This window comes from Antechinus flavipes, chromosome 1 (genome assembly GCF_016432865.1).
Source record: "Antechinus flavipes isolate AdamAnt ecotype Samford, QLD, Australia chromosome 1, AdamAnt_v2, whole genome shotgun sequence".
In the NCBI taxonomy this organism is placed as follows: Eukaryota; Metazoa; Chordata; class Mammalia; order Dasyuromorphia; family Dasyuridae; genus Antechinus; species Antechinus flavipes.
The window spans coordinates 486575336-486593978 of record NC_067398.1 but is presented as its reverse complement, the minus strand read 5'-3'; positions in this window follow the sequence as shown (position 1 = coordinate 486593978).

Genomic DNA, 18643 nt, shown 5'->3' with positions numbered 1-18643 from the left:
CTCTTCAGCTATGTATAATTTGTAGTATCTTAGTGTTTCTATGGTCTTTTGTAGACATGCTTCTAGCATTTGTTCCTCAGGTGCACATCCCAATATATCATCCATATAATGTAATAGCATAACTTTTGGAAATGCTTTTCTTATTGGAGAAAGAGCAGCAGCAACATACATTTGACACATAGTGGGGCTGTTTTTCATTCCCTGTGGCAAAACTGTCCATTCATATCTTTTATAAGGCTCAGCTAAGTTAACGCTGGGCACTGAAAAGGCAAATCTTTTCATATCCTCCTTATCCAGAGGGATAGAATAGAAACAATCCTTAATATCGATGACCCAAAGAGGCCACTCTCTAGGCAATTGAGTAGGAGATGGAAGTCCAGGCTGAAGAGTTCCCATAGTTTCCATCTGTTCAATCACTTTTCTTAAATCAGTGAGCATCCTCCATTTTCCTGATTTCTTTTGTACAACAAATGCTGGGGAATTCCAAGGACTTAGAGAAGGTTGTAAATGCCCTTGTTCAAGTTGCTCCTGTACTATATCTAATAAGGCCTGAATTTTATCGCTACCTAAGGGCCACTGTTCTATCCACACTGGTGTATCAGTTTTCCATTGGATAGGAATGGGTGAAAGAGTTGGCAGGCCTTCAACAGCAGCCCTGCTTAAAAAAAACGAAGTATTCATTTTTAACCCTAATTGTTGTAAAACATCTCTTCCCCACAGATTGATGGGGAGTTTTTCAACTATAAAAGGAGTAAAAACTCCTGTTTTGCCTTCAAAGGTCCATCTCATAGGGGTAGCACTAACTTCAGCTGCTATTGATCCTCCTACTCCAGACATATAGGTGTCTGCTTTAATCTTTGGCCAGTGACTGGGCCAATTGGCACCTCTAATAACTGTACGATCCGCACCTGTGTCTACCAATCCTTCCAATGGTAGGCCATTTATATAGCTCGTGAGCATAGGTCAGTCAGCTGTTACAGCTGCTGTCCAGTATATTCCTGGATTTTGTGGTCTGGGTGACTATCACCAGGTTGCTTATTAGGATTCTGTATGAGTAAACCTGATGCTACTACTTCTCCTGGATGATAAGTCACACATTGTCTACCTGTATTAGTGACTAGGATATTATCTACACATTCCCCAGTTTCCCACATCAGTGTGTGGATGGACACTGTTTTGTACGTACAAAAAGGAGGTGAGATGGTCAAGCCTACTGTGCCTGGAGGTAGGGGATCCATAGGCTGGAGAGGAACAGATTTCACCTCTCCAGGGGGTATCTCAGTTGTCCTAGCTGCATACAGCTCTATTCTCCCCAATTGTAATTCCCTTCTGCCATCAGGTTGCTTCCTGGCTGGTTGACTGTGTAATCCCCTTCTCCCATCATATGGCTTTCTGGCTGATTGGTCATGTCTGGGTACTGGACTTCTAGGCACTCCCTGGGTGCACCATTGGCTGCCATCATGCCCCAAGTGTTTTTTGCCTTGGGCCCTGGGGCTGGGCCCCTCATCCTGTTTCCCTGAATCTATCTGCATTCTGAGGCCCAATGGAAGCCTCTGTTGCATTTTGGACATGGGGTACTGGGTCTTGTTCTCCCACCTTGTTTTCCCATTCTATCTCTATACCAACATTGAACTTTCAGATGCCCTACTTTTCCACACTGAAAGTATCTACGAGTCTCTCTGGAAGTCCCTTGCCAAGAGGGATTCTGTCTTCCCATGTTTGGATTTTGGGAAGTCTGAACCATAGCCTGGGTATAAAAGGCATCTGTGCCCACTGTGGCACAGCGTCTTATGATCTCCTCTAAAGGAGCATCCTTGCGCAGTCCTAGTATAATTCTTCTGCAAACCTCATTAGCATTTTCCTTAGCAAGTTGCCTTATAAAAATGTCTGTTATTGGATTTTCTCCATTTGTTCTTGTGATAGCTGTCTGCAAACGTCCCACAAAGTCAGCAAAGGGTTCATTTGGCCCTTGTGTTATTTTTGTGAAGGCCCCACCCTTGTCGTCTTTATTGTGGAGGGAAGCCCACACTTTGATAGCATTAGCAGCAATTTGCTCATATGCTGCCATAGAATAATTAATTTGTGCTGCGACATCTGCATAAGGACCGACACCTGTAAGTAGGTCATAGGTGATTGCAGCATGAACTCCACTTTGACTATTTTGTTGGGCTTGTATCCTACAGAGCTCACTATATTCAGAAAGCCACAAGTAGTTTTGTCCAGGTTCTAGGCATATCTTTGCTATAGATTTCCAGTCATCAGGGGTTAAGACTTCAAAGGCCAAATTTTGTAATAGCATCTTAACATAAGCTGATGTAGCCCCATAAAGAGTGCAAGCTTTTTTCAGGTCTTTGAGGATATCTATATCAAAAGGAGAGTATCTTCTACTTTCTTGACCTGAAGAATTAAACTGTTGAATAAATGGAAAAATGTGATGTTGGAATTCCAATATATTTCTCCCTTCTCATTTGGCCTTAATTAGTCCCTTTTGCAATCTACTCAAAGGAGCAGCTGGACTCTGGGGAGGAGGTGCTGGATGCTGGGGGGAGGTGCTGGTGCTGTCACTGCCCCCCCCCCCCACTACCCCTCCTCCCTCCATCCTGGAGAGTGGAGTTGATGGAGGAGAGTCAATTACCTGCTCCTCAGGTGGGGCTGAAGCTGCCTCAGATTCACCCTGCCCTTGAGCCTCACTTAAGTCTCCATGCCCTGTGGGCATATGGCCATTAATCTGTTCTTTGTCTTCCTCCTTTATCTCAGGCTTTCCCATTTGGCTATTCTTAGAGTTTTTTCCTTTTCTCCTAGAATTTACACGGTATTTTAAGGCCAACTGTATTGTATTGTATAAATAGAATGCCTCAAAGGGAACTGACTGAGGACTGTTTTCAATGTTATATTCAGAGAGCTGTTGACTTACCAATGCCCAGTTATCTAGAGAGATTTACTCTTCCTTTAAGAACGAAGAGGAGGTGCGTCTTAATATACCCACAAGTTTAGCTGCCTGTTCCCAAGTTACAAGTAGCCCTTCCTCTTTTATCAGGTCACACAGGCTTTCTATAGCACCACTCCTGGGTGGAGCTGGGGTTGGGGGGGTTGGGGTGGGGGATGCAGAATCTTTACCTAGGATCTGTCCCATTTCAGCCAAAAAGTTACTGCTTTAGTCTTTAAGAAAATAAGTTCCCTGTTTGTCTTATACTCACCTAAGTTCCTGGTGACTGGAGACTTCTTCAGTGAAAGGAGGGTCCTTGGTTCCCACGCTTGGGCGCCAAATGTAATGACCACGTATTTAAAATCAGCCGGAGTCAGGAATTCAGGTTAAGGGAAAAATCTTCAATATTTATTGAAGTGAAGAGGTGAATAAAGATTGCGATAGCAAATATAGGCAAGAAAGGTTGAGATAGCAATATGGACAGTTGCGACAGGAAGCCAGCTAACAGAGAGAGATGTGAGCTGAGCCAACTGTGGCAAGGCAATCCCAAAAGTCTCTCCTTCCCCTTCCTTTTCCACTCCCCTGCCTCCACCCACCAAAATTGTCATTTCCTATACAACACATCAGGACTTGCACAAAGAGTGGGCGGGGGCCATTCTTTCTCCAAGCTTATATATTAATAGAGTATGGTCCAATTACTATTTAGCCTCATGTGCTTGGGACCTCAGTGCATCAACTCAAGCCTCAGCCCATTACAAAGAACCATATAAATCCTAGTTACAATAGTAAATATAACAATTTTTTTAGTTTAATAAGAACTGATTAAATTAATTAGGATGAGCAAGTTATCTGTCTTCATGACTCTTCTGTGTCCATACCTTGACTTGGTTGAGTTTTTGTTTGTTTTTAACTAGAGTTTAAATATGTCTATATCTTCAGAGGTCCCTTCCATTGACCTTTTATAGCTTTTTTTGCCCTATTTAGAATTACTGTCATATTACTGACAAAATGGTCTGGGGGTCTATCTATGATGTTCTCCCTGAGGTGAAAACCTCAGCAAAGAAGTATTTTATTATATGAAAATAAAGAAAAGGTCCACACTTGAAAATACAAAATTTTATAAAAAGCTATATCAACTCCAGCAGAGTTAGACAGTCTACTCAGCTCAGTGGAGAATGTGTTCTATTTGACTATTAAATATGCGATTTTGAATCCTGCCCTAGATACTTGTATCCTATATGGCCTAGAATAAGTCAGGGTTGTTGTAAGAATCACATTAGATGATGCACATAAAACATCATGAAAAGCATAAAGAAGTATTATGTAAATATAAACTATTATTATATTATTACACAGGAACACATACACATAGGCACCCACACATTTCACTTTGTCAGTCCCTTTCCAAGCCCCACTCTCTGCACCATATACATTCTGCTGCTAGACAAAATACAGTAACATCCATAGTCTGGCCAAAAAGAAACTGAATGCCCAACATCATCACCTACTTTCATTCAATTCCTTTGCTCTCTACAATGACCTTTACATATACATTAATTTTAAACTCTTTAACTTGGTTTTCAATATCCATCATACTCTTCACTAGTTTCTCATTTCTCATTATTTCTCTTGAAATAATAATACCAATAACAACAATAATAAATGTTTTGCAATGACTCACTTAAATCCAATTTATACCCAAATCATTAGCCATTGATATCATTGGTCCTCTTGAGAAAGAAAGATGAACAACAATTTTTCAAATTAAAAAAAATAAAATAAAATAAAAAAGGTAAATGATTGGTCCTGGGTCATACAATTAGTGCTGGAGGTAGGATTTGAGCTCTAGTCTTTCTGATTCTTTATCTGACTTTTTATTGATGATGCCACACTGCTCCAAAAGACTATTGAATAACAATATAGCTAGCCTCTTTTCTGTAAAGTCTGAATGCTACTTTTATTTAAATCTTTAGATCTTAGCTAAGTTGTTTCAAATTTTCTTTCAAATATGCATCTTCCACTGTTAGATAAATCCATCGAGGTTTTAAGAAGTATTACATATCCAATTGCAGCTTTCCTTTAATTTTCTCTGAAATCCCTTATAACTTACCTGCATTATAATAATCATGATTGATTAATATTCTGATTTTTTTTTGTATATTGGGCACATCATTATATTATATGAAATTGAAAAACCTTTTCAAGTCTTAAAGTTTTGAATCTCCTAAAAGTAGAAATTTTTAAACTTCAACAAATCATGTGATGTCATGACTTAAGAATTCCTTACCTATAATCAGTTCACTGGTGTTGCAAGCTCCTTCTTTCATAGATACATTGATGTGACGTCCGGGTCAGCTCCCTGTTGACCTCAGGATCAGCCAGAGTCAGGATCAGCAAAAGTCCTTGGTCTTTAGGGGGAGAAGTAAAGGAGATTGATGAAACTGCTGTAGGCTCTCCACCTACAGATCTCTCTTCTCTTCTTCCTCCTCCTCTAAAGTGACTCTGGCTTGTCTTACTCCACCCCCTAATCCCTCCTACAATTATTTGTATTCATCAAAAGATTGAACCAGCACAGAATAGAGAAAAGGGCCATTTTTCAAGCGTATGCTAATAGAGAATTGTCCAATAGGTAATTAGCCTTAAGTGCTCAATTGTCTGATTCCAGTGTACCTATTCAGAGTTTCAGCCCTTACAGATTGGTTGTTGGAGGACAGACACAAGCTATCATTCATATAAGCCATTATACTTTTGTAGCTTTGGGTGAAAAGTATGTTTGAGCTGTGGAACCTATTTATATCACCTTCAGAACTATAACTGGCTTCTGGATCAAGACAATTAATATTGTTGACAACTAGGGCTTGGTCTTGTCAGCAATATTGGGGTAAAAGAGTAGCTTTCCTACTTTTGACTCACACTTGCTCCAGTTATATCTCTGATATTAATATGTTGCTGTACAGTATAAACTCTGACTTCTAAACTCAACAAATGCTAATCTCTGCTCTCTCTTATTCAAATTATTTTTTGAAAGTCAGTTTTGAGTAAATACCAAAATTGAATCTTTCATTTTGGAAACTTTTTTTTTCATTTTTGTCTTCTCTCTCTCTCTCTCTCTCTCTCTCTCTCTCTCTCTTTCTCTGTATATATCTGTCTATCGATAGATAGATAGATAGACAGACATAGATATAGATAGATACACATACATACATATATATGTATCTATAGATAGCTATATACCATTTTATGTTTAAAACACATGCACTGATAGAGTTCAATATTCATCCTTGTAAAATTTTGTGTTCCAATTTTTTTTTCATCCTCCCTTCCCCTAACCTTTCCCCTAGACAACAAGTACTCCAATATGAGTTAAAGTGTGCAATTCTTCTACATATAATTTCACAATTATCATGCTTCACAAGGAAAATTATGCTTAAAAAAAATGAGAAAGAAAATAAAATGCAAGCAAAGAACAAAAAAGTGAAAAAACTGTCCTCTGACACTCAGTCCCCTAATCAATAGTCTTCTCAGGGTGTAGATGGCTCTCTCCATCAAAAGACCATTGAAACTGGCCTGAATCACCTCACTGCTGAAAAAGGCCAAGTCCATCAGAACTGATTATTGTATAATCTTGTTATTGTTGTGTACAATGATCTCTTGGTTCTACTAATTTTACCTATCATCCTTCATGCCTATCTGTCCAGGCCTCTCTAAAATCATTCTGCTGATTGTTTCTAAAAAATTCTATTCCATAATATTCATATACCACTGAATTTCTAGTTCCTTGCTGCTATAAAAGGAGCTGCTGCAACATTTTTTTTTTTTTGCACATGTGGCTCCTTTTTCTTTTTTATGATTTCATTGGCATATAGGCCCAAAACAGACACTGCTAGATCAGAGTATGTACCATTTTATGGGCCTTTGGCCATAGTTCTATATTGCTCTCCAGAATGGTTGGATCAGTTCAAACCTCCACCAACAATGTCTTAGCATCCCATTTTTCCCACATCCCCTCCAACATTCATCATTATCTTTTCTTGGAATCTTAACCAATCTAAGAGATATGTATGGTATCACAGAATTGTCTTGATTTGTATTTCTCTGATAAATAGTGCTATAGAACATTTTTCACATGACTAGAAATGGTTATAAATTCTTCAAGTGAAAATTATCTGTTCATATCCTTTGACCATTTATGAATTGAAAAATGGCTTGTATTCATATAAATTTGAGTCAATTCTTTCAATATTTTAAAAATGAGGCCTTTATCAAAACCTTTGAATATAAAAATGTTTCCCCAATTTATTGCTTGTCTTCTAATCTTGTCTGTATTGGTTTTCTTTGTACAATTTTTTTTAACTTAATATAATCAAAATTATCCATTTTGTATTGCACAATATATTTTATTTCTTCTTTGGCCACAAATTTCTTCTTTCTCCAGAGATATGAGAAATAGACTATTCTCTGTTCTTCTAATTTGATTAGAGTATCACCCTTTATATCCAAATCATGAATCCCCCTTGACCTTATCTTGGTATAAGGTGTTAGCTGTGGCTTAATGCCTAGTTTCTACCATACTAATTTCTAGTTTCCCCAGGATTTTTGTCAAATAGTAAGATAATTTCCCAGAAACTGATGTTTGAGGGTTTATCGAATAGTAGATTACTATGTTTATTGACTTGTGAACCTAATCTATTTCATTGATCAACTACTCCATTTATTAGCCAATGCCAAATGGTTTTGATGACCTCTGCTTTATAATATAGTTTTAGATCTGATACACTTAGGCCACCTTCATTTGCATTTTTCATTAATTTTCTTGAAATTCTTGACCTTTTCTTATTCCAGATGAACTTTTTTTCTCCTTTTTTTCTAATTCTGTAAAATAAGTTCTTGGGAGTTTGATTGAAATGATGCTAAATAAGTAGATTAATTTGGGTAGAATTGTAATTTTTATTATATTAGCTCAGCCTACAAGAGGACTTGATATTCTTTCAGTAAATTAGACCTGACTTTATTTGTGTGGAGATTGTTTTGTAATTGTGTTCATATAGTTCTTTACTTTATCTTAGTTATTGTTATTTTTAATGACATTTCTCTTTGATTCTCTTGATGCTGGACTTTGTTGGTAAAATGTAGAAATGCTGATAATTTGTGTGCATTTGTTTTGTATTATGCAACTTTGATAAAGTTTGAATTGTTTCTCATAGTTTTTAATTGATTCTCTAGGATTCTGTAAGTATACCATCATATTATCTGCAAAGGGTAATAATTTTATTTCCTCATCAAGTACACTAATTTCTCAATTTCTTTTTCTTATCTTATTGCTGAATCTAACATTTATAATACAATACTGAAGAGTAAGTGTGATGGGGGCAACCTTTTTTCACCCATGATCTTATCCAGAAAGGCTCTAGTTTATCCCCATTACATATTATGCTTGCTGATGTTTAAATAGATGTTATTGATCATTTTAAGGTAAATTACTTAATTCCTATACTCTTCAGTGTTTATAACAGTGATAAGTTTTGGATTTTGTCAAATGCTTTTTCTGCATCTATTGAAATGATCAATTGATAACTTTTAGTTTGGTTATTGATATAGTCAATTATGCTTATAGTTTTCCTAATATTGAACCAGTCCTGCAACCCTGGTATAAATTCTACTTGGTCATGGTGTATTATACTGCAGTTGACTTTCTATAATCTCTTTGCTAATATTTTATTTAATTTTTTGCATCAATATTCATTAGGGAAATTGGGGTATAATTTTCTTTCTCTGTTTTAACCCTACCTGGTTTAGGTATCAGCACATATCTGTGGCATAAAAGAAGTTTGATAGGACACCTTTTCTTCCCTATTTTTCAAAACAGTTTGCATAGTATTGGAATTAATTGTTCTTTAAATGTTTGGCAGAATTCATATGTAAATGAAGTGAAAAAATACTAATTATTTTTCTCATCATCTTATTTTCCCCAAATTATATTTTTCTCTTTCCTTTCCCCCTTTCCCTCATCTCCAGTGTTTTGCTTCTGACCACCACCTTCCTCATACACCCCTCCTTTTTTGTTTCAGTCCTCCCACTTTCTTAGACCTTTTCTCTTTTACATCTCTTCTCCCTTTTATTAGCCTCCCTCTTTCCTTTTCCCTTTCCTTTCCTACTTTCCTATAGGGTAAAAAAAGTTTTTCTAGGAAACTAAACATGTCTGACATTCTCTCTTTGAGCCAAATTCAATAAGATTAAGGTTCACATAATGCTCATCCTCCTCCCTTCATTTCCTCAACTGTATTTTTTTTTTTGCTTCTTCATGAGATCTAATTTACTCCATTTTAGCTCCACTTTCCTTTTCTTCCAATACAATCTCTTTTCCATCTCTAGTTTCCTTTTTATATTATCATATTAAAGTCAAATAATACCTACACCCTATCAGTGTACCCCTAACAGGGATACAGTTCTCAAGAATTAAACATTCTATCTTCCCATATAGATATGTAAATGTTTGAACATTTAAAGAAGATTTTTTCTTTCATTTTAAACTTTTTATGCTTTTCTTGAGTTCTGTATTTGAAGAGCAAGTTTTCTGTTCAGCTCTGGACTTTTCATCAAAAATTAATGAAATTTTCCTGTTTCATTAAATGTTTATCTTTTCCCCTGAAAAATAATGCTTAATTTTGATGGATAGTTGATACTTAGCTGTAGCCCATACTCCTTCATCCTTAAGAATCTCATATTCCAGACCCTTTAATCCTTCAAAGTGGAAGCTGCTAGGTCCTGTAAAATCCTAATTGTGATTCCTCAATATATGAATTGTTTCTTTCTGACTGCTTGCAGAATCTTTCCTTGATTTGATGATTCTGAAATTTACCTGTGCTATTTCTTGGAGTTTTCATTTGGGGTCTCTTTCAGAAGGTTGGATCAGTGAGTTCTTTCAAAGGCTGTTTTATCCTCTGGTTCTAGGACATCAGAGAAGTTTCCCTTGATAATTTTTGAAGTATATTGTCTAGGCTCTTTTTTCCATCATGTGTTTAGGTAGTACAGTAATTCCTCTATTATCTCTTCTGGGTCTATTTCCCAGGTCAGTTGTTTTTCCAGGGAGGTATTTTACATTTTTTTTTCTATTTTTAATTCCTTTTTTGGTTTTCTAGGATTGATTCTTGATGTCTCATTGAGTGATTCACTTCCATTTATTCAATTCCAATTTTCAGTAAACTATTTTCTTTTTTTTTAATTAGCTTTATGATCTCCTTTTGCATGCGGCCAGTTGAATTTTTAAAAGAGATGTTTTGTTCATTGGATTTCTTTTCCATTTCACAAATTTTGTTTTCCAAGAAGTTGTTTTTTTTTTCCATTTCAGCAGATCTTTTTTTGTAAGGAGTTATATGATTTTCCCATTTTACTAAATCAATTTTTAAATGACCTTTCTTCAGATAATATCTGTATTTCCTTTTCCAAACTCTCCCGAAAAGTTCTAATTTCCCTTTCCCATTTTTCTTCTTACTCTCTTTTAAGATTTTTAAAAATTCTTCCAAGAGAGTTTTGTGAGATGAAGACCAACTTATGTCACACTTTGTGACTTTATCTAGAGATTTTTGTCTTCAGTGTCTTCAGGGTTTTATTTGTTCTTCTCTGTCTCCATGAAGCTATTTGTGGTCAAAGCCCCTTTTTGCTTTTTTGCATTTATTAAATGGTTGAGATCTTCTGCTGGGGCAAAGGAAAGATTGTCCCAAGCTTTCTCTACAGGCAACAACAACTTCAAGTTGCCCCATCAAGGGGTGGATGCTGCTGGCTTCCTTCCCCATGCTGGGTAGGTGAGGCCAAGTCCCACATTATTCTGGCATATAGGGGCTCACTATTTTTGTTTGCTGTTGAGTTGGTTGTCTGGCACTCTGTCCTGGTTCAGAGTAGCCAATGCTGCTGTATTTTGTCTAACAGCATCCAAGTAGATTCTTCTAGCATTTGAAGTCCATTTTACTTTGGGTCTCTGCACTGCTATGAGTGTTTGGCCTCTTCCCTTCCCACCCCATACCTGATTGAAACTGTCCTTTTTGGAAATTCATACAAAATGTCTTCTGCTGGAAAATTGTTACATTCCAATATTTGCAGATTCTGTCACTCCACATCCAATTCAGAGGATTCATCTGGTATTGATCAGAGGGAAGCCAGAAAGAGCTCAAATAAAGACCTATCTACTCTCCACTATTTTGGTTCTAAACCTGTAAACTTCTAAAAAGACTGTAAATATAGGAAAAGTTGATTTATATATTTACCTCTGAGGTAAAATAGTTATTTTATTTTTTAGCATGACATGCATTTAAAAAGAAAAATAAGATAATATCTTCAGTGCATACTTCCTTCAGAAGTAACAAAATATTAAAGTAGTAAGTTCATCTGCAATTATGCCTTACACTGTGTTCTTAATTGGACTTTATCTTAGTAGATGAAATTCCATCTTTGAAATGTAATTATATATGAAATATGTGAGTATTTCAACTTTTATCTCTGTGAGATTATAAATGAACACTATTTTATGGAATATATAATTTGTAACAAATAAATTATTAATTTCATGGAGAAATGTTATTGAAATATAGAGATGCTTTCGGTTATCCTAGATTGAAATGGTGTTACTGGGACATGGAATATCCAGCACAATTGATGATTCTATGATCAGTGTTTGGTATAGAACTTGAAGATGATTTTTATAATTACAGTGATTTTTATAATTAAATAATTTTAATGTATATATAGGTATATATATATATTTACATACACATACACACATACACACACATACACACACAAAACTGAGTGAAAGGGGAAAGGAAAGGACTAAGCAGTATATAGTGCCTAAACTTATTTGTACCAATCAGTTCTTATTCTGATAAATAAGCTCTAGAAGGAAATGACAAACCATTCTAGTATTTTTACAAAGGAAACCCCTAAAAAGTTCACAAAGATTTGCATATGTCCAGGGCGAAGCCAAGATGGCAGAGCAGGCACACACGATTCTCTAAGGTCCTCTCATTACCCTCATAATCAACTATTTAATTCAGCCTCAAAAATAAGTCTTCACTGCTTAAATTCATGAAGATAAGAAGCACTACAACTTACTAGCCGATCCGGAAGCTCGCCAGGAAAGGTTTGTCCTGAGGGGCCAGGAACAGACTAGCACAGGAAGCGAGAGGCTAGCGTCCTGAGCTGACCAGGGGTGGGGCTGATCTCTGTGGCTAGAGAAGTTATAGGGACCACTCTGCTATAGGCTAACTGCTCTGCCTTGATTACAAAGCAGTAAACTGGCAGAGAAGTTAAAGCCTAAAACAGAGGGTCCTTTAAAAAACGCCAGAACCTAATGAGATCTGGCTGTAACCCCTCAAACCCGGAAGTGACTCAGGCAGATTTTACCGCAGCCCTGTGGCCACATCCGGCAGTATGGGGCTTTTGCGGAGGCAGTTACTAATCTGCACGACACCGGGGCACAGCCTGGGCAGCCTCTAATAGGCAGTGTGGGGGGCTCGGCCTGGGGCAATAGAACCTCCCCAGCTGACTGCACTTCCCCGGCAGACACTTCCCGTCCCTGCAAATCCATTCACTGCTCAGCTGCTAATATCCATAGCCCCAGGGCAGGGTTTGGCTTGGGGCAGTGAAACTCTCACTGCTAAGTGTCTAGCCCCAGGGCAGTCCTTATTTCACACAGCTGAGGCTCTTTGAAAGGCACTTTCCCAGCCCAGCCCTTCAGGCCTGAGTTACTTTCCGGTGGGGAACTCTTCCCAGAGCACTCCAGTACCTCACTGCTTTTTGTAGCCAGTCGACAGGACAGCTATCCCATCCATATACCTTTCACTGCTCTGCAGAGGAAGCTAGTAACCTCCTGGCTCTGAAGGCAGACCTTACAGTCTTTAACAAAATGAGTAAAAAAATCAAAAGAATGATTGATAGTTTCTACACAGAAAGAGAACAGCTTTTCAACCCTGAAGAGACTAATAGCAGACAGTCTCCAGACGATTGTTGGTCTCCAATACAAAAGGCTCTCATAGAAGAGACTATAAAAACATTAAAAGAGAGCTAGAAGAGAAATGGGGAAAGACACGTAACTCACTAAAAGAAAAATGTGATAAAGTGGAAAAAGAAAACAACTTCCTGAAATGTGAATTGGAAAAAGTAAAAAACAGAGTTTGTGAATTGGAAAAAGAAAATGACTCACTAAAAAAAAAAAAAAAAAATAGTGAAATGGAAAAAAATTCCATAGAGCAAAACAACTCAATGGGGCATATACAAAAAGAAGTTAAAAAAAAAAAAAAAAAGCTAATGAAGAAAATAACTCACTAAAAATTAGAACTGAACAAATAGAAATGACTGATTCATTGAGACATCAAGAATCAGTCAAGCAAAACCAAAAAAATGAAAGATTGGGAAAAAATGTCAAATATTTACTTGGAAAAACAACAGACCTGGAAAATAGATCTAGGAGAGATAACCTGAGGATCATCGGACTACTAGAAAACTATGATGAAAAAAAGAGCCTAGATACTATTTTACAGGAAATCATCAAAGAGAACTGCCCAGAAGTAATAGAATTGGAAGGGAAAATAGGCGTTGAAAGAATTCATCGAACACCTTCTAAAAAAGACCCTAAAATAAAGACTCCGAGGAATATTGTGGCCAAACTGCAGAATTTCCAGACTAAAGAAAAAATTTTACAAGTAGCCAGGAAAAAACAGTTCAAATACCGAGATGCAACAATAAGGGTCACGCAAGATCTGGCTGCCTCAACATTACAGGATCGAAGGGCCTGGAATCAGATATTCCAAAAGGCAAAAGAACTTGGAATGCAGCCAAGAATAAACTATCCAGCTAAGCTGAGTATTTTTTTCCATGGAAGAAGATGGACATTTAATGAAATAGAGGAATTCCATCTGTTTCTAAGGAAAAAACCAGACTTAAACAAAAAATGTGATCTTCAACAACAGGAATCAAGAGAAGTAGAAAAAGGTAAAAGGAACTCTTGAGAACTGTATTTCTGTTGTGAATATACATAAAAACCATACGTATAATTTCATTTTACCGATATAACATAAAAAAGGGAAGTAGAAATGGAAAGGGGATAGCGTCAGAAAAAGGGAAGAAGAGAGATAAAAAGAGGGAAACTACATGCGACAATGAGGCAAAGGAAACCTATCATATATGAGGTAACTTAGAGAGGGGGAGGAACATTGTATGAATCCTACTCTCATCAGAATTGGCTCAAAGAGGAAACAATTGACATATTTGTTTTACACAGATTCTTCTCTCACTTCATTAAAAAGTGGGAGAGGAAAAGGGAAAAGGAAAAAGTAATAAGGGAAGGGTACAAGAAAGGGGAAGGGATTCAAAGGGAGGAGGAAGGGATACTAAAGAGGGAGAGCTGCACGACATTAGTGGGACCAATAGGGAAAAAGGGAAGGAGAGCAAGAAAAAGAAAAGTATAATCTGGGGATATTAGGATGGCAGAAAATGCAGAATTGGTTATTTTAACTGCAAATGTGAATGGGATGAACTCTCCCATAAAGAGGAGGCAGATAGCAGACTGGATCAAAAGTCAGAACCCTACAATCTGTTGTTTACAGGAAACACATTTAAAACAGGGAGATACATACAGAGTAAAGGTAAAAGGCTGGAGTAGAATCTATTATGCTTCAGGTGAAGTCAAAAAAGCAGGGGTAGCCATCCTTATCTCAGATCAAGCTAAAGCAAAGATTGATCTAATTAAAAGAGATAAGGAAGGAAACTATATCTTGCTTAAGGGTACTATAGACAATGAAGCAATATCAGTATTAAACATATATGCACCAAGTGGTTTAGCATCTAACTTCCTTAAAGAGAAGCTAAGAGAGTTGCGAGAAGAAATAGACAGCAAAATTATAATAGTAGGAGATCTCAATCTTGCACTCTCAGATTTAGATAAATCAAATCACAAAACAAATAAGAAAGAAATTAAAGAGGTAAATAGAATATTAGAAAAATTAGGTATGATAGATCTCTGGAGAAAACTGAATGGCGACAGAAAGGAGTATACTTTCTTCCTAGCAGTTCATGGAACCTACACAAAAATTGGCCATATATTAGGACATAAAGACCTCAAAATTAAATGCAGGAAGACAGAAATAGTAAATGCTTTCTTTTCAGACCCCAATGCAATAAAAACTACATTCAACAAAAAGTTAGGTGTAAATAGACCAAAAAGTAATTGGAAACTAAATAATCTCATCTTAAAGAATGATTGGGTGAAACAGCAAATTATAGACACAATTAATAATTTCACTCAAGATAATGACAACAATGAGACATCATATCAAAATTTATGGGATGCAGCCAAAGCAGTAATAAGGGGAAATATTATATCCTTAGAGGCTTACTTGAATAAAATAGAAAAAGAGAAGATCAATGAATTGCGCCTGGGACTTAAAAAGTTAGAAAAAGACCAAATTAAAAACCCTCAATCAATTACTAAACTTGAAATTCTAAAATTAAAAGGAGAAATTAATAATATAGAAAGTAAAAAAAAAAACTATTGAACTAATAAATAAAACTAAGAGTTGGTTTTATGAAAAAACCTATAAAATTGATAAATCTTTGTAAATCTGATTAGAAAAAGGAGAGAGGGAAATCAAATTGGCAGTCTTAAAAATGAAAAAGGAGAACTTACCACTGATGAAGAGGAAATTAAAGAAATGATAAGGGGTTACTTTGACCAACTTTATGCCAATAAATTTGATAACCTAAGTAAAATGGATGACTACTTCCAAAAATATAGGCTTCCCAGATTATCAGAGGAGGAAGTAAATTGCTTAAATAGTCCCATTTCAGAAAAAGAAATAGAACAAGCTATTAATCAACTCCCTAAAAAAAAATCCCCGGGACCAGATGGATTTACATGTGAATTCTACCAAACATTCAAAGAACGATTAGCCCCAATGCTTTATAAACTATTTGAAAAAATAGGGAATGAAGGAGTCCTACCAAACTCCTTTTATGATACCTAAACCAGGTAGGTTGAAAACAGAGAAAGAAAATTATAGACCAATCTCCCTAATGAATATTGATGCTAAAATCTTAAATAAGATATTAGCAAAAAGACTACAGAAAATCATCCCCAGGATAATACATCATGATCAAGTAGGATTTATACCAGGAATGCAGGGCTGGTTCAATATTAGGAAAACTATCAATATAATTGGCCATATTCATAATCAAATTAACAAAAACCATATGATCATCTCAATAGATGCAGAAAAAGCATTTTATAAAATCCAACATCCATTCCTATTAAAAACTCTTGAGAGTATAGGAATAAATGGACTTTTCCTTAAAATAATCAGTAGCATCTATTTAAAACCAGCAGTAAGCATTATATGTAAAGGGGACAAATTGCAACCATTCCCAATAAGATCAGGAGTAAAACAAGGTTGCCCACTCTCACCATTACTATTTAATATTGTATTAGAAATGCTAGCTCTGGCAATAAGAGTTGAGAAAGAGATTAAAGGAATAAGAATAGGCAATGAGGAAACCAAATTATCACTCTTTGCTGATGATAAGATGGTATACTTAGAAAACCCCAGAGATTCTACCAAAAAGTTATTAGAAACAATCTACACCTTCAGCAAAGTTGCAGGATATAAAATAAACCCACATAAGTCATCAGCATTTTTATATATCACTAACAAAACCCAACAGTTAGAGATACAAAAAGAAATCCCATTTAAAGTAACTACTGATTGTATAAAATATTTAGGAATCTACCTGCCAAGGGAAAATCAGAAACTTTATGAGCAAAACTACAAAACACTTTCCACACAAATTAAGTCTGATCTAACCAACTGGAAAAATATTAAATGCTCTTGGATTGGGCGAGCAAATATAATAAAGATGACAATGCTACCTAAATTAATCTACTTATTTAGCGCTATACCAACCAGACTCCCAAAAAACTTCTTTGATGAATTAGAAAAAATAACAACAAAATTCATATGGAAAAACAAAAGGTCAAGAATTTCAAGGGAATTAATGAAAAAAAAATAAAATGAAGGTGGCCTAGCTGTACCAGATCTAAAATTATATTATAAAGCAGCAGTTACTAAAACCATCTGGTATTGGCTAAGAAATAGACTAGTTGATCAATGGAATAGGTTAGGTTCAAAGGACAAAACAGCCAATAACTTTAATAATATAGTGTTTGACAAACCCAAAGACACCAGTTTCTGGGATAAGAATGCATTATTTGACAAAAATTGCTGGGAAAATTGGAAATCAGTATGGCAGAAACTAGGCATTGATCCACACTTAACACCGTACACCAAGATAAGGTCAAAATGGGTTCATGATCTAGGCATAAAGAATGAGATGATAAATAAATTGGAAGAGCATAGGATAGTTTACCTCTCAGACCTGTGGAAGAGGGAGGAATTTATGACCAAAGAAGAACTAGAGATCACTATTGACCACAACATAGAAAATTTTGATTATATCAAACTGAAAAGTTTTTGTACAAACAAAACAAATGCAAACAAGATTAGAAGGGAAAAAATAAACTGGGAAAACATTTTTACAATCAAAGGTTCTGATAAAGGATGCATTTCCAAAATATATAGAGAACTGACCCTAATCTATAAGAAATCAAACCATTCTCCAATTGATAAATGGTCAAAGGATATGAACAGACAATTCTCAGATGAAAAAATTGAAACTATTTATAGACATATGAAAATATGCTCCAAATCATTATTAATCAGAGAAATGCAAATTAAGACAACTCTGAGATACCACTACACACCTGTCAGATTGGCTAGAATGACAGGGAAAGATAATGGGGAATGTTGGAGGGGATGTGGGAAAACAGGGACACTGATACATTGTTGGTGGAATTGTGAACACATCCAGCCATTCTGGAGAGCAATTTGGAACTATGCTCAAAAAGTTATCAAACTGTGCATACCCTTTGATCCAGCAGTGTTTCTACTGGGCTTATACCCCAAAGAGATAGTAAAGAAAGGAAAGGGACCTGTATGTGCCAAAATGTTTGTGGCAGCCCTGTTTGTAGTGGCTAGAAGCTGGAAAATGAAAGGATGTCCATCAATTGGAGAATGGTTGAATAAATTGTGGTATATGAATGTTATGGCATAATATTGTTCTGTAAGGAATGACCAGCAGGATGAATACAGAGAGGACTGGCGAGACTTACATGAACTGATGCTGAGTGAAATGAGCAGAACCAGGAGATCATTATATACCTCAACAACGATACTGTTTGAGGATGTATTCTGATGGAAGTGGATCTCTTCGATAAAGAGAGCCTTAATTGATCAAAGATGGACAGAAGCAGCTACACCCAGAGAAAGAACACTGGGAAATGAATATAAACTTCTTGCATTTTTGTTTTTCTTCCCGGGTTATTTATACCTTCTGAATTCAATTCTCCCTGTGCAACAAGAAAACTGTTCGGTTCTGCACACATATATTGTATCTAGGATATACTGCAACCCATCCAACATGTAAAGTACTGCTTGCCATCTGGGGGAAGGGGTGGAGGGAGGGAGGGGAAAAATCGGAACAGAAGTGAATGCAAGGGATAATGCTGTAAAAAATTACCCTGGCATGCGTTCTATCAATAAAAAGTTATTAAAAAAATAAAATTAAAAAAAATAAATAAATAAATTTAAAAAAAAAGAGTTGCATATTATTGAAATG